The sequence below is a fragment of the Microcaecilia unicolor genome, chromosome 4, assembly GCF_901765095.1.
Source record: "Microcaecilia unicolor chromosome 4, aMicUni1.1, whole genome shotgun sequence".
NCBI classification, from domain to species: domain Eukaryota; kingdom Metazoa; phylum Chordata; class Amphibia; order Gymnophiona; family Siphonopidae; genus Microcaecilia; species Microcaecilia unicolor.
In genome coordinates this window covers 303459992-303482705 of record NC_044034.1, presented here as the reverse complement: position 1 = coordinate 303482705, position 22714 = coordinate 303459992, and positions in this window count along the sequence as shown.

Genomic DNA, 22714 nt, shown 5'->3' with positions numbered 1-22714 from the left:
TCCACTCTAGGGTTCATCAGTATGTTCATGTCTCCCACAATTATTAATCTCTTATCTCTGTATGGTAACATTATACGTAATAGCTCTGAAAAGAAATCTGGGGTAGAGGGAGTGGGTGCATATACAGACAGTAAGTATATTTCAGACCCTTGTAAGTTTAGCTTAACTAGTAGATATCGGCCGTTCTCACCCCGCAATATGATCTCAGATGTGTAAACGAGGTGCTTGCAGTATAAGATCGCCACCCCCCCTTTCCTTTTGCCAGAAGACACATAGTCTACCTGCCCCACCCAGTTCCTCTGTAATTTCTGATGTTCTTCATCAGAAAGTCTGGTTTCTTGTATGCAGGCAATGTCAGCACCCAGCCTCTTCAAATGTGTGAGGATCTTCCCTCGTTTTATCGGGGATGAAACTCCACCCACATTCCATGTGATTATTTTATAGCTAGGTGAGCCCATACATCAAATAGTCTCTCAATGACATCATTTCTGTGAAATATTGTTGGTGCCGGGACCCCAGCCATTCTCCGGCACCCAACTATCTTTTCCATTATTCCTCTTCCCTTCCAACTTACGGTTCCACAGCTATTTATCTTATATACCCAGTAAGAACAGTCCACAATCTTCCCCGAATTCTCCCCCGCCCCCAACCTTTTACCCTGTATTAACATGTCTAATTCTAAACATTCTTCTACCCCCCCCTTGAACCCCCCCACGTAACTATTACATTGTGACGCCATCTTGCCGTCACCGAGGTCCCTTCTCTGCGTTGGCCCCCGCTCCCCTGTAATCTCATTGCATATGCAAACTTTCAACAAAAGATAACTCAATTAACTCTGTCTTTTAACATTCTATGTTCCATCTCAGCTCTTCCAGCTACCCGAAACACCAATTTCAATGTAACAGATACCAGAGTCATCCATACCCGAGCGTGTCTCATGTGGCCTCCTCCTGGTGCCCCAATTCTCTATTTATATAGTCCATGGCCAGTTTCTCTGACATGAAGGAGTTCCACTTCCCGTCTTTTTGGATTTTGAGAGTTGCTGGGTATGCCAGTGTGAAGCGTATTTTCTTCTCAGCTAGGGTGGAGCATGCCGCATGAAACCGCCTTCTCTTGTCTTGCAATCCTGCCGAGTAATCCGGAAAAATTAAAATCCGTTTGCCATCGTATTGTAGAGTGTCCCTTTTTGATCGAAATCCTTGCATGATCTCTTCCTTGTGGATGAAGTTGTGTATTTTAATAATTACCACGCGGGGTTTCTGTTTCTCTGCTTGAAATCTTCCCAGCCTATGTGCTCTCTCGATGCAAAATCCCCCGCTGCTGTCTGATAGAGCAAATTCTTGTTGCAACCATTTTTCCAAAAGTGGCCCCAAGCTCTTTTCCGCTATCGATTCGGGAATGCCCACCAGCCTTAGGTTTGAGCGCCGTGCTCTATTTTCAAGATCTTCCATTTTTTCCGCGTGAATCTTGAGCTGTTGTTCTATCTCTGTCAATCGCGGCTGGTTTGCATTGCTCACGTCTTCTACAGTGGACACTCTTTGTTCTAATTCATGTGTCCGTTTTGTTAACTCTGCCATATTGGCATCCAGCTTTACCAGATGGTTTGCCAGTGATTGGAATCTTGGCTCCAAGGCTGCCACTACCGCCGTGGTCAATTGGGTAAGTTGTCGTTCCGAGAACTCCTCATGTGTATCTCGCCCACTGTCCGCCATCTTGGACTCCGCCGGCGGGGGAGGTTGTTTCCCTTTTTCCACTTTTACACTGCGTTTAGATGTTCCAGCCGGCATAGGGACCAGGAATTGTTCCATGCACACTCCGAAAGTCTGGGTCGTGGTCGGGTTCCGATTATTCGTTGTTCTAGCTAACTGGCAAAACAATAAGAGGAGCGGGGGCCCGGAGCTCAACTTCTATGCTGTTAACACTCCCAACGCATCACGTGACCTCCCCTTGTCGGAGGTTATAAGAGGCCACCTTTGGTGAAAAAATATCAACCTCCCCCCGACAGGCAAGTCGCCCTGTACGGACACTTTTACTGCAGCTATGCTGCATTGGAGCCAGTCAAAAGCCCGTCCCTTGCTTTTGCTGGTGAGCCCTAGGAGCCTTAGGCACACAGCGTTGACGAGAACGCACATGCTGGAGCTGAGCCTGAACTGGCTACTGAGAGGCAGGAGTGTACCTACGCCTATTATAGGAATAGGGAGGACTCCTCCTCCCTCCAAAAAACCTCCTAGATGAGGAGGCAGCAGCAGAAGACGTCCGGCGGGAGAGAGAATCCATGGCATCATGATGCTTTTTCATCTGATCAACCATATCCTCTACTTTCTCTCCAAAGAGATTATCCCCCGGCAAGGAACATCCGCCATTCGCTGCTGGGTCTGCGCATTACTATACCTTGAGCAGCACTCGGGATGCTTCATCAAAAGTGTCGTAAGACCTCCTGGCCAGGAATTTGCGACACGCCTTCTGCTGCCTGACCACCTGGTGAAAAGGTTCAGCAAGCTCCACAGGAAGTGCTTCAACTGAACTGGACAGTTGCCTCACCGAGTTCCATAAGTGAATGCTCGTGTAGAGCAGGTATGTTTGGATTTTGGCGGCGAGCATTGCAGCCTGATACATACACCTCCCAAAAGAATCCAAGGTCCTAGACTCTCTGCCTGGGGGCGCCAAGGCATAGTCTCTAGTACTCCTGGCTCTTCTGAGAGCAGAATCCACCACCATGGAATCATGAGGAAGTTGGGCCTTCACCATTACAGGCTTTCCATGGACTCTGTACTGGGACTCGGACTTCTTAGGGACCACTGGATTAGAAAGAGGGCAAGACCAATTCCACATCAGCACTTCCCTGAGTGTATTGTGCAGGGGGGCCATTGCAACCTCTGCAGGTGGATAAGGATAATCCAGGACCTCGAGCATCTCGGCCCTGGGTTCATCCACAACCTCCATGGGAAATGGAATGTCCTTAGACATTTCCCGCACAAAAGATGAAAAAGTAAGATTCTCAGGTGGAGACGTCCTTACTTCAATCGGTGGAGTAGGATCAGAGGGAAGCCCACAAAACTCCTCTTCTGAAAAGTACCTGGGGTCTTCCTCTTCACCCCATGAGCGCTCCTCCTCGGTGTTGGACAGAAGCTCCCTAAGAGCAGCCCGAACCTGAGCCTGCCTCGACTTTGAGGATCGACGACCTCGTGGGGAGTGTAGAGAAGTTGATCCCTGCCTAGACTCTGGTGAAGCTTCCTCCACCGACGTTGAGGGGGAATCAACCCGGGTGGCAGCCGACGCTGGTACCGCAAGTGGTGCCAAAGACGGAGACCTCCTTGTCACGATGGTGATTGTTTCCATGTCTGTGCTCACCTCGCCCTCTGGTGGCCAGAACCGGTGGCTGCTATGGACTGTCACACGTTCCAGACTTTAGCCAAGTCCGGTCCGGATCTTCCGGGCTGCCAGACTTGCTTCTCTTGTTTGTGCCTGCATAGCATCCATAGCTGCCTTGTGATTCCTGCAGCTGAACTTCAGCTGCTGATGGGCTTTATTAACCACCTGGAAACTTCTGTGTTTGCCTTTGCATCGTCTAAGGTCCCTGGTATGTTGGTGTGCTCTGTTGTACTTCTGGTTATTCTGTTTCTTGTCTGAAATCCTTGCTTGGTTCTAGTCTAGTCTTTGTGTAGTTAGCTTGTACTTTGTTGCTTGTTTTCTAGTCTTGTTTCTTGTTTGTATTTCCTTGTCTGGTCCCTGGTTAGTCTGTGTGTAGGTTAGCTGTTAGCTTTTTCTGCTAGTTCCCTCCTTAGTGGCTGTCTTGGCAGCTTTCTGTTATTGCCCTCTTGTCTGTCAGTGTTTTTCCCTAGTGGATGCTTGGCAGCTTTCAGTCCTTGCTGTTACCTGTCTTTGTACCCTTTTCAGTAGCTGCTTGGCAGCTTTCAGTTCCTGTCCACTTCCTGCCTAGTGTTGTATTGTCTGTCTGTGAGACCTAGCCCAGTATTCTGTCTTGCTTCCAATGTATATTCCTTTCCCCTCTGACCCTCAGTCCCTGTTCAGCTTAGTTGGTATCTAGTTCCTGCCCTGTCCTGTAAGTCCTGCCGGCTGCCTGCACCCAGGAGCTCAACTCCTGGGGAATGGCGGTCAAGTGCAGGTGAAGTCTAGCTGTTCCTGTCAGAGTTCTGCCTTGTCTCTGGTGTGGGGTGGTTTTGCATGCCACTGCCACTCCTCAGCAGTGGTCCAAGGACTCACAAATCCAGTTTCTGCCTTGAAAGCCTAACACTCCTCTCAGGTGATGGCCCAGATGCCTCCTCTACAGTTGGTGCAGAAGGCGCAAGCACCCCCGACACCGAGGCAGACTGGCGAAGCAAACCTTCCAGAAGCTCCAGAAGAAGGGTCCGGATACGCTCATCAAGAGAGTCCATTGAAAAAGGCTGGGGAGCCGGTGCAGGAGTCGGTGCCAGAATCTGAGGGGGTTCGAGAACCGGTACCAGGCTGCCAGACGACCGACGCGTCGGCACCTCCTGTATGGAGGGTGAGCGGTCCTCCTGGTGCCGACGCTTCTCGGGTGCTGACTCCCTCGGCTCCCCGGAGCTCTCAGTACCGTGCCTGGAAGGAGATCGATGATGATGCTTCTTAGCCTTCGCTCAACGCCCGTCATTGACACTCCTCGGTACCGAAGAGGAGGACGTGGAATCCTTACGCTTCCTTGGGGCTGGGTCTGACGAAGGTCGGTCTCGGGGGTCCTGCAATGCAGTAGACCTCGAGATGCAGTCTCTCGGCAGCCATTACCTGTGCTCTCGGCGTTGCTGCTTCCCTCGACATCGATGCCGATGTCGATGCCCTCGGTACCGAGGTTGAAGTCGACGTCGAAGGACCGGACTGCTCAGCAAAACGTTTTTCACACTGAGCCTCTCGAGCCACTTGGGTCCGCTTCTTCATCAACTTACACAGTTTACAAGAAACTGGAAGATGGTCGGGCCCAAGACACTGAAGACACCACGCGTGAGGGTCGGTGCTCGAGATGGTCCAGTTGCAGCGAGTACAATGCTTGAAGCCGCAGGGAGTCTTTGATGACATGGGTAGAAAAATAGTGTTGGCGAAATCAAAAGGCTCAATGGTGCCAATGTAAAAGGCACAAAAAGAGGGGAAAAGACCCGGCTGCGACGAAAAATAAAGGAAACTTAAAAAGATGAGAAACTGATTTTTTTTTTATATTACTGTCACATCCGTGCTCACCTCGCCCTCTGGTGGCCTGAATGGGTGGCTGCTATGGACTATTACTTGTTCCAGACTTTAGCCCGGTCCAGTCCGGATCTTCCAGGCTGCCAGACTTGTCTGTCTTGTTTGACCCTGCACAGCACCCGTAGTTCCCTGGTGATTGCTACAGTGAGCCTCAGCTGCTGCTGGGCTTATTAGCCATTTGGAAACTCTCTGCCTTTGCATCGCCTAAGGCCCTAGTATGTTGGGGTGCTGGTGCACTTCTGCCTAGTCCAGTTTATGGTCTGTATTCTTGCCTGATTCTAGTTTAGTTTGTGTGTAGCTTCTTGTACTGTATTGCTTGTTTCCCAGTCTTGTTTCTTGTTTGTATGTCTTTGTCTAGTTTTAGGTTGTCCCTCCTACCCTGCCTCTCCAAGATACTTGAACGCGCCGTTCACAGCCATTGCCTTGACTTTCTCTCCTCTCATGCCGTCTTCGATCCGCTTCAATCCAGCTTTCGCCCTCTACACTTGACAGAAACGGCACTAAAGTCTGTAATGACCTGTTCCTTGCCAAATCCAAAGGTCACTACTCCATCCTCATCCTCCTCAACTTATCCGCCGCTTTTGACACTGTCAATCACAATTTACTTCTTGCCACACTGTCCTCATTTGGGTTCCAGGGCTCTGTCCTCTCCTGGTTCTCCTCTTATCTCTCTCACCGTACCATTTAGAGTACATTCCCATGGATCTTCCTCTACCCCCATCCCGCTCTCTGTTGGAGTTCCTCAGGGATCTGTCCTTGGACCCCTCCTTTTTTCAATCTACACCTCTTCCCTGGGTTCGCTGATCTCATCTCATGGCTTCCAATATCATCTTTATGCTGACGACACCCAGCTTTATCTCTCCACGCCAGACATCACTGCAGAAACCCAGGCCAAAGTATCAGCCTGCTTATCCGACATTGCTGCCTGGATGTCCAACCGCCACCTGAAACTGAACATGGCCAAGACCGAGCTTCTTGTCTTTCCACCCAAACCCACTTCTCTCCTGCCACTCTCTATCTCAGTTGATAACACCCTCATCCTCCCCGTCTCATCTGCCCGCAACCTCAGAGTCATCTTCAACTCCTCCCTCTCCTTCTCTGCTCATATCTAGCAGATAGCCAAGACCTGTTACTTCTTTCTCTATAACATCAGCAAAATTCGCCCTTTCCTGTCTGAGCACACCACCCGAACTCTCGTCCACTCTCTCATTACCTCTCGTCTTGACTACTGCAACCTACTCCTCACTGGCCTCCCACTTAGCCATCTATCCCCTCTTCAATCCATTCAGAACTCTGCTGCATGTCTTATCTTCCATCTGGACCAATATGCTCATATCACCCCTCTCCTCAAGTCACTTCACTGGCTTCCAATCAGGTACCGCATACAGTTCAAGCTTCTCCTACTAACCTACAAATGCACTCGATCTGCAGCCCCTCATTACCTCTCTACCCTCATCTCCCCTTACGTTCCTACCCGAAACCTCCACTCACAGGACAAATCCCTCCTCTCAGCACCCTTCTCCACCACCGCCAACTCCAGGCTCCGCCCTTTCTGCCTTGCCTCACCCTATGCTTGGAATAAACTCCCTGAGCCCATACGCCATGCCCCCTCCCTGCCCATCTTCAAATCTTTGCTCAAAGCCCACTTCTTCAATGTCGCCTTTGGCACCTAACCTTTTACCTCTACTCAGGAAATCTAGACTACCCAGCTTGACATTTCGTCCTTTAGATTGTAAGCTCCTTTGAGCAGGGATTGTCCTTCTTTGTTAAACTGTACAGCGCTGCGTAACCCTAGTAGCGCTTTAGAAATGTTAAGTAGTAGTAGTAGTAGTACACTGGTTTATCATGTTAAATGTTGTGTCCTACTAAGTTTAACAGCTGCTGAAAGGTAAGGGCCATGTTTCTGTTCCCTACATTATTGTGGGAATTCCATGCCCCAATGTGTTCTCAGCCTTCCTCTGGGCAGCAGCTGCTTAAATTTCTGTTATCCAGGGAGGCACAATTGGCAGAAATACAGACTTAGGCTAGGCTATTTCAGTAGCAGGGTCTTTTTTTGTGGAGTGCATTTGAATCCCATTTGTGACTCAAAAACAATTATTTGTATTTTAGAAACAGACTGAAAGCTGCACTTTTCAAGGAAGCATTTGAGGAGAAATAAATCTGTTGAAGTGTTTTGCTTGGTTTTTTTTATTTGTTGGTCTGTTTTCTGGTTTTACTTATTTGATTTTGTAAGTTGCTTATCAGCAAAGTCTGGATTAGTGGCTTAAAATGTGTCTTAAATATATAAATAGATAGGCGGCAGAGATGATCACCACTACCATGAGACTGAATCGGATGGAGAGCAGGTAGACAGGAGCATGGTTGGTTACTGTTACCAGAAGTCCCACTGAAAAGAGAAGGAAAACCATGCTGCCTCTAATTAAATATGTGAAGGAGAGGTCTTCTATAGGAGAATGTTTCATTAGTGAGATCAAAGAGGAAACTACTAGAGCCCCCGTCTTCAGAGAATTCTGCTGTTTAATTGTTAAAACCCCAGGAAAGCTTGACTCTGACCCACAAAAAGGGCTCAGATGAGAAATTTGAGTCTGTGTCTGGATCACTCTTGAGTACAGGCATCTAGACCTTCAGAAAACTTCCTCCTCTATGCATTCAAAATCAAAACTGGAGAAAATGACATCAACTCTAAGGTCCCTTGAGGCCCCACAGTCAATGAAACACATTCAGGCAAGTCATGGGTCTGCAGCAAACCTCTCATTAGTCTTCTTATCTAGCTCCTCATCATGAAAGGAAGAAGAATAGGCGCAAAGGCAGCTGGAAAGAGACTATTGGGGCAGCAAGTAGGAAAGAGGAATGAGGAAGAGCAGGAAGCAAAGGACCAAAGAATGGTCCACAGAGGGGAGATTGCAATTGAAAAGAAACTCAAGAAGGAACCATGAGTGGAAGAAAGCAGGGCAAGAGAGAGATAGCTGTAAGGAAAAGACTGAGGGGTAGGCAAGAGGAAAGGGTGGGGGGGAGGAAAATTTACAAAGGGGCCATGGAGGTAGAGTAGTAGAGAGAGAGAACTACCAGGAGTCTCCCTCACAACTCCCTTTCAGTAGTTAAAATTAACTAATGATAACTTGTAGAGTGAGTGAGAAGTGATCTATAGTGATCAACCATTTACTAAGGTGTCATAAGGAAAGGGGGTACGAGGTACTGCTAGATGTCAAGACAGTGAGGAGCTTTCCTTTAAAAAAATAGTTGTTGAGGTCACGTGACGCTATGCTGGAGAGAGGTCGCGGGTGAACTTCTCTCCGAAACCTGCCTGCTAATCCCCACAATTGCAAGGGAATCATTCCCCCCAGAATCGCACTAATCGCTAAAGCAAGACTCAGTGCAAGCACCTGATAATCTGGAACGGGCGAAAAACTGGTCATGGCAGCAAAATCAGCCCAAAAGAAAAGACAGAGGGGAAAGACGGCTGACGACAAGATGGCGGCACCCTCCCCCGAATTGGGCCCTTCGGTGTTGTCCGCATGGGTAGCTGAGATCACCTTGGAATTAACAGTGGTGATGGAAGAACTGCTAGACCGACGACTGGCCCTGCTAGACCAGAAACTTGATATTAAATTAGAGAAGTTAAACGCGAAATTAGAGGACTTGACTAAGGAATGCGCTGCGTTCCAATCTAAAGCTAGCGAAGTGGAAAACAGAATGGCGGGAGTGGAAGATGCTCAGCAAAACATACAGAAAAAAGTATCGGACCTGGAACTTAAAATCGAGGATTTGGAGAACCACTCCAGGCAGAATAATATTCGCTTGGTGGGTCTGCCCAAAGCGCTAGGTGGACGACAACTGGAGAGAGTCCTGGATCAATGGCTGACCAAAAATATCGATTTTCCAGCGGATCTTGGTCCCTTAAGAATCGAACGCGCACATCAGCTAGGAGTTCGCCAGATGGACAATGTTAAGCCATGAGTGATTATCTGCAGAGTGCTCAATTTTATGCACAAGCAATATATACTACAAGCAGCAAGATCAAACAAATCTCTGATTTATGAAAATACAAAAGTTCTCTGCTTCCAAGACTACTCGGCAGGGATTGCAGCTAAGAGAAGGGTGTTTTCGCCAGTGTGCTCAAAACTCTTTGATATGAAGATCCGTTTTAGCCTGCAATACCCTGCCATTTTGAAAATAACATACAAGGGCAAACTACGCTCTTTCACGTCGGAAAAGGAAGCGAAAGACTTTGTGGCAAAGCTGGAACACCCTGAAACTACTAATTCTGGGGACACAGAACCTGCATGAGCCAACACGAGCCTGTAACAAAGAGGACAGGCTTATATAACTTTGATGCCGGATGAGATTTCCTACAATAATACACAAGATGCATGGGAAATCTTAGGGCGAAGAGAAAAGAGAGAGCCTTTGAAAACGAAGATGACAGAGTTGCAGTGGCGTTCCTAGGGGGGGGGGGCGGTGGGTGCGGTCCGCCCTGGGTGCATGCCGCTGGGGGGTGCCGCGTGTGCCTGTCCTCCTTTCGTTCCATGCTTCTTCTCTGCCCCGGAACAGGTTACTTCCTGTTCCGGGGCAGAGAAGAAGCATGGAACGAACGGAGGACAGGTGCGCGCGGCACCCCCCCCCCCCCCAGTGGCGTGCACCTGGGGGGGGGGTTTCCTTCGCGGGGGGGGGGGCCGCGCTGCATCCGAGGGGGCGCTGCACCCAGGGGGCGGGGTGCATCGGTGATCTGCCCCGGGAGTCAGCCCCCCTAGGAACGCCACTGCAGAGTTAACTATTCCGGATGGTATTTAATTACAAATGTTAATACTGTTATGATTAATATGTTCAGAATATTGGGTGGGGGGGGAGTTCAAGACGGGGATTATAAAGAGAAATTTAAATTTTGGACAAAGTTAGAAAGTTAAGTTGAAGCGACAAGAAGATAATGGTGGAACTGGGAAGTCAAAAGTATAAGAAAAGGGGAAGGGGTGGGTTAGCGTTATAAAGTGACGGCTTCACATAAGGAAGCACATGTTAGTAAGGGACAGAAGAGAAGAGGGGGAGACAAGAGGGGAGGGGGATCAGGGGAGGGGGATAAGCTGGGGGGGAACCGACAATGGAGAGAGGTAACACAGAGGGTTAAGCGTGTGTATGAAGTTGTTGAATGTGCAAGGTGTACCATGAAATATATTGTACTTAGGCAAATGAAGCAGCTAATGTATAAGAAGATGGGGAGCCATAGGCTGGGATGGCTTCTCACATGTATAAAAACAGTTTATCCATCCAAGGCTAATGTGAGCCTATATTATGTAAGATGATTAAAATAATTACTTCGAATGTGGGCGGCATACATTCCCCTATCAAAAGATCAAAAATTTTGCAACACCTACAAAGATTAGAAGCAGACATAGCATTATTGCAAGAAACCCATTTATCAGATGAGGAACATACAAAGTTGGTTAAATGGTGGGTAGGGGACTGCATAGATTCCGCTGCGGTGAGCAACAAAGGGGGAGTGGCCATCCTTATCAAAAAGGGGGTGATATCCCAAATTCATAATCTGCATAAAAACACAGGGGGCGTTTTGTTTTTTGTACAGCCACTATTGCTAGAAAACAAATAATATTGGGTAGTATATACGCCCCAAACACGTTGGACCTTAAATTTTACAAAAAAATAACTGTGACCATCGCCAAAATGAAAGCACTCCCGGTGATGATAGGAGGAGACTTCAAAATGCCATGGGACTCACAAATTGATAAATCACATCCACCACTGATAAGAGGGTAATCTAGTACAAGAGGGCTTGCAGACATGTGCACTACATTAGACCTAATAGATGTTTGGCGGAGGGGTAGCATTGTATATTAACGAGAGCCTTGATTCAGATAGATTACAAATTCAGCAGGACACAAATCACACCCTTGAATCATTGTGGGTTGAAATTCCATGTATAAAATGGAAAAGGACGGTGATAGAAGTGTACTACCGTCCACCTCGCCAGGATGAGCAGGTAGACGCAGAAATGATAAAAGAAATCAGAGACGCAAACAAAATAGGCAATGTGATAATAATGGGTGACTTCAATTATCCAAATATAGACTGGGTAAATGTAACATCGGGACAGGCTAGAGAGGTACAATTCCTTGATGAAATCAAGGACAGCTTTATGGAGCAGCTGGTGCAGGAGCCGAAGAGAGAAGGAAAAATTCTAGACTTGGTCCTTAGTGGAGCGCATGATCTGGTGAGGGACGTTATGGTACTGGGGCCGCTTGATAACAGTGATCATAATATGATCAGTTTTGATATCAACCTTGAAGTAACTATACACAGGAAGTCAAATACACTAGCATTTAACTTTAAAAAAGGAGACTATGATAAAATGAGAAGAACGGTGGAAAAAAAAATTTAGGGGGACAACTGAGAGGGTAAAAACTGTACAACAGGCATGGACGCTGTTCAAAAATACCATCCTGGAGGCCCAGGCCAAACATATTCCACGAATTAGAAAAGAAAGATAGAACTCCAAAAGAGCCTGGTTGAAAAGTAAGGTGAAGGAAGCTATTAGGGCTAAAAGAAATGCCTTCAGAAAATGGAAGAAGGAACCATCTGAAAATAACAAGAAGCAGCAGAAGGAGTGTCAAAGCAAATGCAAGGCACAGATAAAGAAGGCCAGACCGGTGAGTCTGACATCGGTGCCGGGGAAAATGGTAGAGGCTATTATTAAAAACAAAATTACAGAGCACATCCGAGGACATGGATTACTGAGACCGAGTCAGCACGGCTTTTGTGTGGGGAAATCTTGCCTGACCAATTTACTTCAATTCTTTGAAGGAGTAAACAAACATGTGGACAAAGGGGAGCTGGTTGATATTGTGTATCTGGATTTTCAAAAGGCGTTTGACAAGGTACCTCATGAAAGTCTACAGAGGATATTGGAGGGTCATGGGATAGGAGGAAATGTCCTATTGTGGATTAAAAACTGGTTGAAGGATAGGAAACAGAGAGTGGGGTTAAATGGGCAGTATTCACAATGGAGAAGGGTAGTTAGTGGGGTTCCTCAGGGGTCTGTAATAGGACCGCTGCTTTTTAATATAGTAACTAGCAAGGTAATTAAATTTGCTGATGACACGAAGTTATTCAAAGTTGTTAACTCGCGACAGGATTGTGAAAAATTACAGAAGGACCTTACGAGACTGGGAGACTGGGCGGCTAAATGGCAGATGACCTTTAATGTGAGCAAGTGCAAGGTGATGCATGTGGGAAAAAAGAGCCCGAATTATAGCTACATCATGCAAGGTTCCACGTTAGGAGTTACAGACCAAGAAAGGGATCTGGGTGTCGTCGTCGATAATACACTGAAACCTTCTGCTCAGTGTGCTGCTGCGGCTCGGAAAGTGAATAGAATGTTGGGTATTATTAGGAAAGGTATGGAAAACAGATGTGAGGATGTTATAATGCCGTTATATCGCTCCATGGTGCGACCGCACCTTGAGTATTGTGTTCAATTCTGGTCGCTGCATCTCAAGAAAGATATAATGGAATTGGAAAAGGTGCAGCGAAGGGCAACTAAAATGATAGCGGGGATGGGACGACTTCCCTATGAAGAAAGACTAAGGAGGCTAGGGCTTTTCAGCTTGGAGATAGAGGTATATAAAATAATGAGTGGAGTGGAATAGGTGGATGTGAAGCGTCTGTTCACACTTTCCAAAAATACTAGGCCTAGGGGGCATGTGATGAAACTACAGTGTAGTAAATTTAAAACAAATCGGAGAAAATGTTTCTTCACCCAACGCATAATTAAACTCTGGAATTCGTTGCTGGAGAACGTGCTGAAGGTGGTTAGCTTGGCAGAGTTTAAAAGGGGGTTAGACGGTTTCCTAAAGGACAAGTCCATAAACCCCTACTAAATGGACTTGGGAAAAATCCACAATTCCAGGAATAACATGTATAGAATGTTTGTACGTTTGGGAAGCTTGTCAGGTGCCCTTGGCCTGGATTGACCGCTGTTGTGGACAGGATGCTGGGCTCGATGGACCCTTGGTCTTTTCCCAGTGTGGCATTACTTATGTACTTATGGCGTACATTGTACCCAACAGAAAGGGAGTACACTCACCAATCTAGGGCTCACCAAACCCACTCCAGGATTATTTGTTAATCTCGCGCAAGATTTTTACGTATATTAATGAAGCGGAGATAGGTCCATGCGTGATATCAGACCACGCCACAGTTTGGATGACCTGGCAAGCGGGGGATGATAGCTCTCAAAAAGGGGGAGAATGGACATTTCCTAGCTATCTTTATAAGAATGCAAAATTTAGGGAATATCTAATAGCTAAATGGGAAGAATATAGACATTTCAATGAAGGTTCAGTATTAGAGGCACCGACATATTGGGCAGCAGCAAAGGTGGTCCTCCGAGGGGACGTTATCAGCTATGTCTGTAATTACAAAAAACAACGCGATAGAGAATTATTGCGGTTGGAGAAACAGCTCATATGTTTGAAAAAATATGGGCAAAACCCGACCCCAAGGGGACACAGAGAACTAATCTCGGTTCAGATGGAGGTAAATTCACTGTTGCATGAGAGGGCAGTAAAGTCCCAAACTTATTACCGATTTCAACTTTATAAGTATGGTAATAAGAGCAGCAAGTTCTTGGCTAAATTGATAGCTCCACAATCTGTTTTAAGACACATAGCTGCTATTAAAGGCAAGGATGGAAAACTATTAAATAAAGACAAAGAAATAAGTAGCACTTTCCAGGAATACTACCAACAGCTATATAGCGCTGGGGAAAGCCAGGGTTTACAGAATGATCTTTATTTGCAAAATATTGAAACTCCATTGCTGAGGCAGACAGAGTTGCAACACCTGAACGAACTCATAAGTTGTGACGAAGTCACTTGGGCAATAGCCCAAAGTAAATTGGGGAAAGCACCGGGGCCTGACGGACTAAAAACTGAATTTTACAAATTGATGGGGGACCATATCACTCCCATATTAGCAGAGGTATTTAATGAATGGGTGGCAAAGGGGAAACTTCCGGAAAATCTTAATTTAGCCCAGATAATAGTGCTGCCAAAGCCGAAGCGTGATGGACAACTCGTATCCTCCTACAGACCCATTTCTTTATTAAACTACGAGGTAAAATTGCTTGCTAAAATATTAGCTAAGAGATTAGGGAAAGTATTACCACGTCTTGTTCATGAAGCACAAGTGGGGTTCGTACAGGGATGTTCTGTAACTAAAAACTTGGAACAGATCAAGGAGACTTCAGAATAAGCGTTATTGGTTAGTTTTGATGCCGAAAAGGCATTTGACCGAGTGGAGTGGCCTTTTTTATTTTCTGTACTGGATAAATATGGATTCTCTGGTTGGTTCGTACAAGCAATTAAAGCCTTATATACCTCACCTCAAGCAAGGGTCCTAGTAAACGGAATGTGGTCTGCAAACTTTGAGATCTCTAGGGGGACCCGACAGGGATGTCCACTTTCCCCATTGCTCTTTGCATTATATCTAGATCCTTTGATTAGGGACATAATCTCAGCTAGATCCGTCAGAGGAGTAGGGGTTGGACCGATGGAATTTAAAATTACAGCATTTGCTGACGATTTGTTAGTGACTCTTACTAATCCAAGAGCGTCACTGGAAGATCTTATAGAAAGTAATGAAAGAATTTGGGGACTATTCAGGATTCAAATTAAATCTAGATAAGTCGGAGGCCCTGGCGATTCCATTGAATACCCAGTGGCGTAGTGGGGGCGGGGCGGTGGGGGCGGTCCGCCCAGGGTGTCAGCGGGTTGGGGGTGCTCCGCTCCCGCTGCTCCCCTTTCCTTTAAAAAAAATTTGTAACACGGAGTTGCAGGCATGCAGCGCCTCGCGTCTGCCCTGCTTGTAAAAGAAGAAGTAAATCCATTCTCCTCGTCATGTCGTCGAGCCTTCCTTCACTGAGTCCCGCCCTCCTCTGAGGTAACTTCCTATTTCCACGAGGGAGGGGTGGGACTCAGTGAAGGAAGGCTCGACGACAAGGAGAATGGATTTACTTCTTCTTTTACAAGCAGGGCAGACGCGAGGCGCTGCCTGCCTGCAACTCCGCTCACAAATTCTTTTTTAAAGGCAGGGTGGGAGCAGGAGAAGCTGGTAGGCGGGTCGGGTTGGGTGGGGGTGCCCAGATGGGAGAAGGGGATGGATGGGGTGCACAGATGGGAGAAGGGGATGGGTGGGGAGCCCAGAAGGGAGAAGGGGATGGGTGGGGAGCCCAGATGGGAGAAGGGGTGCCCAGATGGGAGAAGGGGATGGGTGGGGAGCCCAGAAGGGAGAAGGGGATGGGTGGGGAGCTCAGATGGGAGAAGGGGATGGGTGGGGAGCCCAGATGGGAGAAGGGGTTGGGTGGGGTGCCCAGATGGGAGAAGGGGAGCCCAGAAGGGAGAAGGGGATGGATGGGGAGCCCAGATGGGAGAAGGGGATGGGTGGGGTGCCCAGATGGGAGAAGGGGAGCCCAGAAGGGAGAAGGGGATGGGTGGGGAGCCCAGATGGGAGAAGGGGATGGGTGGGGTTCCCAGATGGGAGAAGGGGATGGGGTGGGGGCTCTCAGATGGGAGAAGGTGACTGGGGTGGGGAGGCGAGGGGATTCTCAGATGGGAGAAGGGGGCTGGAACTGGGGTCTGAGAAGAGGCCATGCCTTGTGCTGCTGAGAAAATGGGGCATGCCTGGGTCAGGCGGGAGAATAGGTCTGGGGCTGAAAAGGGGGGGCCCTAATGCAAGGTATGTGGATGAAGAGGGCTGAAAAGGAGGGTAGGTGGGATAAGGGGGGCTTGTAGTGGGACTGGGGGCTGAAAAGGGCAGGGGCTGAAACCGTGGGGACTGGGGGCTGAAAAGGACGACAGGGAGAAGTGGCTGGGGCTGAAGCTCAGGACTGGTGAGAGAAAAGGGCTGGGGTTGAAACTGGGGGCTGAAAAGGGGACAGGGAGAAGTGGTTGGGGGCTGAAGCTCGGGACTAGTGAGAGAAAAGGTCTAGGGCCTGAAACTGGGGGGCTGAAAAGGGGCCAGGGAGAAGTGGCTGGGGGCTGAAGCTCGGTAGGACTGGTGGGATAGTGGGACTTGGAACTGGAGGCTGAAAAAAAGGGGCAGAGAGAGGGGACAGATCCTGGATGGAAGGGGGAGTGAGAGGGAGGGCAGACCCTGGATGGATGGGAGAGGGAGGGCAAATAGTGGATTGAAGGGGCAGAGAGAAAGGGCAGACAGTGAATGGAAGGGGGAGAGAGAGAGGGCAGACAGGGGCAGATGGCGGATGGAAGGGGCAGAGATAGAGGGTAGATGTAGATGGAAGGGGCAGGGAGAGAGGGCGGACATTGGATGGAGGGGACAGCAGAGAGGGCAGACACTGGATGGCAGAGAGAGAACAAAGACAGATGCTGGATGGAAGGAAGACAGTGGAAAGCAGAAACCAGAGACAACAAACTGTAAATAAAATATATTTTTTTATTTCTTTTGCTTTAGGATAAAGTAGTATTGTAGCTGTGTTAATAAATGTTTATAATAAAACATGTAAACAAGGTAATCTTTTTATTGGACTAATTTTAATACATTTTGGCTAACTTTTGGAGAACAAAACCCCCTTTCTCAGGTCAGGATAGGATACTGTAAGCACTATACTGTATTGACCTGAGGAAGGGTGTTTTGGCCTCTGAAAGCTAAATGTATTAATTCAATAAAATGGTATTATTTTATTTTCTATATTTGTTTTATTTCTATTTGTTAATTTGTAAAGTGGTGATTGGTTCAAATTTACATCTGCTGTCTTTTATATTTGCACAGTACTATGGGACATTTTCTGTTTCTGTGGTGTTGCATTGTAAGCAGAATCTGGCACCTTGGGAGTTCAGTTTAATTTTTGTCTAAGTAGAAAGTTTATGATTACTTATTCTATTGTGGATTAGGGTGTTTCTGTGTTTGTGAAAAAGACATGGCTTTCAGTTGGCATTGACTGTGCAGGATCGACGATCTGTACTATTCTGTCTGGTTTCGTTTTACAATAGGTGAATTGATGTTCTAGTGCTCACTGTAGTGTTTAAGATGCTTTCCTTTTCCTTGTGTGACTAGTACAAATTACTGCTTATGGTATGGAGAATTGCTCTATAGATCCTAAGTGTTTTGTATTCTCGGTATGCCTAGTACTCACGTACCCAGGGTTCCCGGGGAAGAAGCCTGACAGAATGCCAAGGCCCTCGAAAACACGACACCACAGCAGGCAGTTTTCTCCCGCTTTGCACCTCATGTGTCTCCCCGCTAGGTTCCATCCTTCTTTATGTGGTGAACCCCAGTCCCCTTTTATGAAGTGCCCACCCATTGTCAAGGTTGTTGGGGGTGGGGAGGGGGGAGCATATATGCACTGAAATGTCTTTTCCACATTATTCAACACAGTCCTACAATCCTCCATAGTTATGGAACAACAACATTTCTAAATTCTAGCCTGCAAACTATTTTCAAGGTGGCCACAGGCACTGAGCCCTTAAGTCATGGTGAGGGAGAGGGTTTCTGGTTACAGTTCCTAATCCAAATTACCTGCAGGTGGTTACAGCCTGGTGGCTGGAGTGGTCTAGTGGTTAGAGCACCAGTCTTGCAATCCAGAGGCTGCAGATTCAAGTCCCACTGCTGCTCCTTGTGATCTTGGGCAAGTCACTTAACTCTACATTGCCTCAGGTGCAAACTTAGAGCCCTCCTGGAACTGAGAAATATCCAGAGTACCTGAATGTAACTTACCTTGAGCTACTACTGAAAAAGCTGTGAGCAAAATCAAAATAAATACAACAACATATTTTTATGTACCCTAGCCTGTGCCCTTCTGTACCTGTTGTATTATATTGCAATTGTGATGAAGTAAACATCTATCTAATGCTTGTACCCTTGTTTTCCCTTCTCTCCTCAGCACTATATACCATTGCTGAAAAGATGTGAAAAGATGACCCAGCTTTTTGTAGCTCCTTCCTAAGCTGATACCTTCAATGTGAAAAGATGACCCAGCTGTTTGTAGCTCCTTGCTGGCCCTCACCAATGTGGTTTGGTTGTGGGTAAGGATGTCTGGCGATCAGAGAGCAAACATCGTCTAGGCGCTACCTATGGTTATCTGCCAAGTTTCTACTTGGCAGATCACTAGTGCTAGAAAACATACCTATTATTTACACAATTCTGTGCTGTGGAGCTCTATGGTAAGGGGGGTGGAAAGCCTGGATGGGCATTTCTGTTCCTGAACACAATGCCCACCCAGCCTCCCCCCTTACCATACAGCCTGCAGTTTGGAAGGAACAGGTGGCCTTCTGTATGGTATGGCACATATATCCCAAAGTTTTCTGTCACAGTTCACCTGTCATGCAATCCATATTGCTGCCTCCTCTCACATCAACCCCAGCATTTCATAACATGTAGTGCACAAAGTAGAGACACACACCCTGTTATATGAAAAAATATCCAATGTGTATTAACAAAAATAGAACAATGTCCAATTCCATATCATCATGCTGATCAATCCATAGACTGTGGGTTGTGTCCATCTACCAGCAGGTGGAGATAGAGAGCAATCCTTTTGCCTCCCTATATGTGGTCATGTGCTGCCGGAAACTCCCCAGTATGTTCTCTATCTCAGCAGGTGGTGGTCACACACAGCAGCAGCTCTGGCTAGGCCTCCAAGCCTAATTTTTAGGTTTTGTTGAGTGCCTGGGGTTGAGGGCTCTTCTTGAGCAAGTGCAAACCTGGTGGCGCCAGGTCCCTCCTTTTCTCCCCCCTCCCGCTGGCTCCGTTAAAAAAAAAAAAAAAAAATTTTGGACGTCCTTAAGGGCGTTATTTCGACGTTTATTAAACGTTTATTGCAGCTACTCACTGGGACACCAGGTCGTTACAGCTCGGAGCGAGAAGCAGGTAATTTTTACCTTTTTATAGCGGGCAGGGGGTTCCCCGATTGATCTCCCACATGGCCTATGGCGTCAGAGGGCGAGGGCGCGAAGAATCGTTCCCCGGGACCGCGTGTGCGCTTCTAGCGGGGATGCGGGGGTTTTAAAGTCTGATTCGCCCTTGGTGGGTGTCAGTTTGGAGGCCGGGTCAGTTTCCCGGGTCTTCCTCCGGCGCGGCGGTTTTTCACGCCATAACGCCCATCCCCCGCTGCTAGCCTCCCGCCATCTTGGCCGGCCACTCTGCTCGGATGGCTTCTTCTTGGGCCGCCCTTGAGCTGGGAGAACGTTCATGCCATGGCCGCCCTTGATTGTGGGCGACGGCAAAAAAGCGGCTAAAGTTAAGCGCCGTCTTTTCCCGCGCGGCTCCTTCGCGGAGTGTCGCGCCGGGACGCCCATCTTGGATGCGCAGCCATGTTTCTCCCCCGCCTCTGCGAGCGCCGGTTGATGGGTGCGTCTAGGGCTGTGGCCCAGGCTGCTGACAATTCACAGTCTGGGGGGTTTATCCACCGAGCTTTGTTTTGCTGCTGCCATCCGGCCTTTCCTTATGCAAACGGCTGCCCTTCTCCCTTGTCCGATAATGGGGTGAGGCCCCCGGAAGCTTAAACGCCCTCGGGGTGGATTCCCAGGCTTTAGAGGACGCTGTTTCCTCTGATGTAGATGAGGGCAGCGTATCTGAGTTTCTCCCAACGGTCCCTTTGGGGATTTCTCTGGAGGAGACAGATTCCCGCTCGGATGAGCTGATGACCCCTCTGCAGCGCGGATCTTTCGCTCAGAGGATTTGTCCAACCTGTTACTGCAGGCCATGAGCATTTTGAAGATTTTCCTCGCCAGAGGACGTCTCTCCCTCAGCCCCTGTTGGCTCTGCCATTATGCTGGGGACGAAGCGCCCGCCTAGAACCTTCCACGTGCATGATGCCATGCACACCTTAATTTCGGCTTAATGGGATGTTCCCGGAAGCGAGCCTCAAAGTGGCTAGGGCTATGTCCCGCCTCTATCCTTTGCCTGAAAGTGAACGTGAGGCCTTTATTTGGCCTACCGTGGATTCTTTAATCACTGCGGTGACTAAGAAAACGGCGTTGCCGGTGGAAGGTGGCACGCCACTAAAGGACGCCCAAGACAGAAGATTGGAAGCGGCTTTAAGGTCGTCCTTCGAGGCGGCTGCCTTAAGTTTGCAGGCCTCAGTTTGCTGGTTCCTATGTGGCCAGGGCGTGCCTGACGATGGTGCAGCGGGCTTCTCCCTCGGATCCTTCCTTGAGGGCTGACTGGCCGGCCCTGGAATCGGCTTTGGCTTATTTGGCAGACTACTGTATGATGTCTTTTGAGAGCCTCGGCTAAAGGCATGGCTCAGACAGTCTCTGCGCGGCGCTGGCTTTTGGCTGAAACATTGGTCTGCGGACCACGCCTCTAAGTCCGCCTGGCTAAGTTGCCTTTTAAAGGCAAGCTGCTCTTTGGGGTCGAGCCTGGACAAAATCGTGACCGATCTCGGCACATCTAAGGCAAGAGGTTACCAGAGGTCAGGGCTCGGCCAGTGCTCGCCCCGGTATCTCCAGAGGACGGTTTCAGGAAGCCCGTCGGTACCGCCCCGGGCAAGTCGGGCTCCTCTGCCCCCTCTTCCTTCAAAAGGAACTTCTCCCCCAAGCAGCATTCCTTTCGCAGAGGACCGCCGTCCCGGAGGTACGCCCTCCGGTCCTCCCCAGGGTCTCGTACCCAATGACGGGGTCCTGGTCCATGGCCCAGTGCAGATTGGAGGACGCCTGTCCTCGTTTCTGGGCGAGTGGACCAGAGTAACTTCAGACGCTTGGGTGCTGGAAGTCATCAGAGACGGCTACAAGTTAGAGTTCTGCCGACCCTTAAGAGACGGGTTTTGTACTCTCTCCCTGCAGTCTCCAGTCAGAGCTGTGGTAGTGCAGCAGACCTTGGACAACCTGATACGCCTGGGTGCGGTCGTTCCCGGGCCAGAAAATCAGATTGGCAAGGGACGTTACTCCATTTGCTTTGTGGTACCAAAGAAAGGAGGTTCTGTCCCGCCTATCCTCGACCTCAAAGGAGTCACTCGGGCCTTGAAAGTGCGGCACTTTCGCATGGAGACATCTCCGCTCTGTGATAGCTGGCAGTGAAGGCAGGAGAGTTCTTGGATTCCTTGGACATCAAGGAAGCGTACCTGCATATTCCCATCTGGCCTCCTCATCAACGCTTTCTGCGTTTTGCAGTCCTGGGCCGACACTTCCAGTTCAGAGCCCTCCCTTTCGGGTTGGCTACTGCTCCGCGGACCTTCTCCAAGTAATGGTGGTCATCGCGGCCTTCCTGCGAAAGGAAGGAGTACAAGTCCATCCTTATCTGGACGACTGGTTGATCCGAGCCCCCTCTTATGCAGAGTGCGGCAAAGCTGTGGACCGGGTGGTTGCTCTTTTGAGCTCCCTGGGGTGGATCATCAACTGGGAGAAGAGCCAGCTGCGCCCAACTCAGTCCCTGGAGTATCTGGGAGTTCGATTCGACACCCAAGTGGGCAGAGTGTTCCTGCCAGACAATCGGATTGTCAAGCTTCAGGCTCAGGTGGACCAGTTCCTAGTAGCCTCTCCTCTTCGGGCTTGGGACTATGTGCAGCTGTTGGGCTCTATGACAGCCACGATGGAAGTAGTGCCCTGGGCCAGGGCTCATATGAGACCACTACAACTCTCTCTGCTGCAGCGCTGGACTCCGATGTCGGAGGATTATGCTGTGCGCCTTCCCTTGGACCCAGCAGTGCGCAAGGCGCTGAGCTGGTGGATGCAGACAGACAAGTTGTCTGCAGGAATGCTTCTCTATGTGTTCCCGCCCTGGCCCATGTTGGGCAGGGTACTAGACCGGGTGGCAAAGCATCCGGGCCGGATAATCCTGGTGGGTCCGGACTGGCCCAGACGTCCCTGGTATGCGGACTTGATCAGGCTCTCAGTGGACGACCCTCTGCGGCTGCCAGTGAAGCAGGGCCTGTTGCATCAGGGTCCCGTGGTGATGGAGGATCCCTCCCCCTTTGGTCTTACGGCCTGGCTATTGAGCGGCAGCGTCTGAGAAAGAAGGGCTTCTCAGACAAGGTCATCGCCGCTATGCTGAGAGCGAGGAAGCGCTCTACTTCTACTGCTTACGCCAGGGTTTGGCGTACCTTTGCAGCGTGGTGTGAAGCAGGCTCACTTTCTCCTTTCACTGCTCCAATTTCTTCAGTGTTGGCGTTCCTGCAAGAAGGTCTGGAGAAAGGCCTGTCGCTCAGTTCCCTTAAAGTCCAGGTAGCGGCTCTGGCTTGCTTCAGGGGCCGCCTGAAGGGTGCTTCCCTGGCTTCGCAGCCAGATGTGGTGCGCTTTCTCAAGGGAGTTAATCACCTGCGCCCTCCTCTGCACTCAGTGGTGCCTGCGTGGAATCTCAACCTGGTGCTAAGAGCCTTGCAGAAGCCGCCTTTTGAACCCTTGTCTAGGGCATCTCTGAAAGACCTGACGTTGAAAGCAGTCTTTTTGGTGGCTATCACTTCAGCCAGAAGAGTTTCCGAGCTCCAGGCGCTCTCATGTCGAGAGCCTTTTCTGCAGTTCACTGAGGAAGG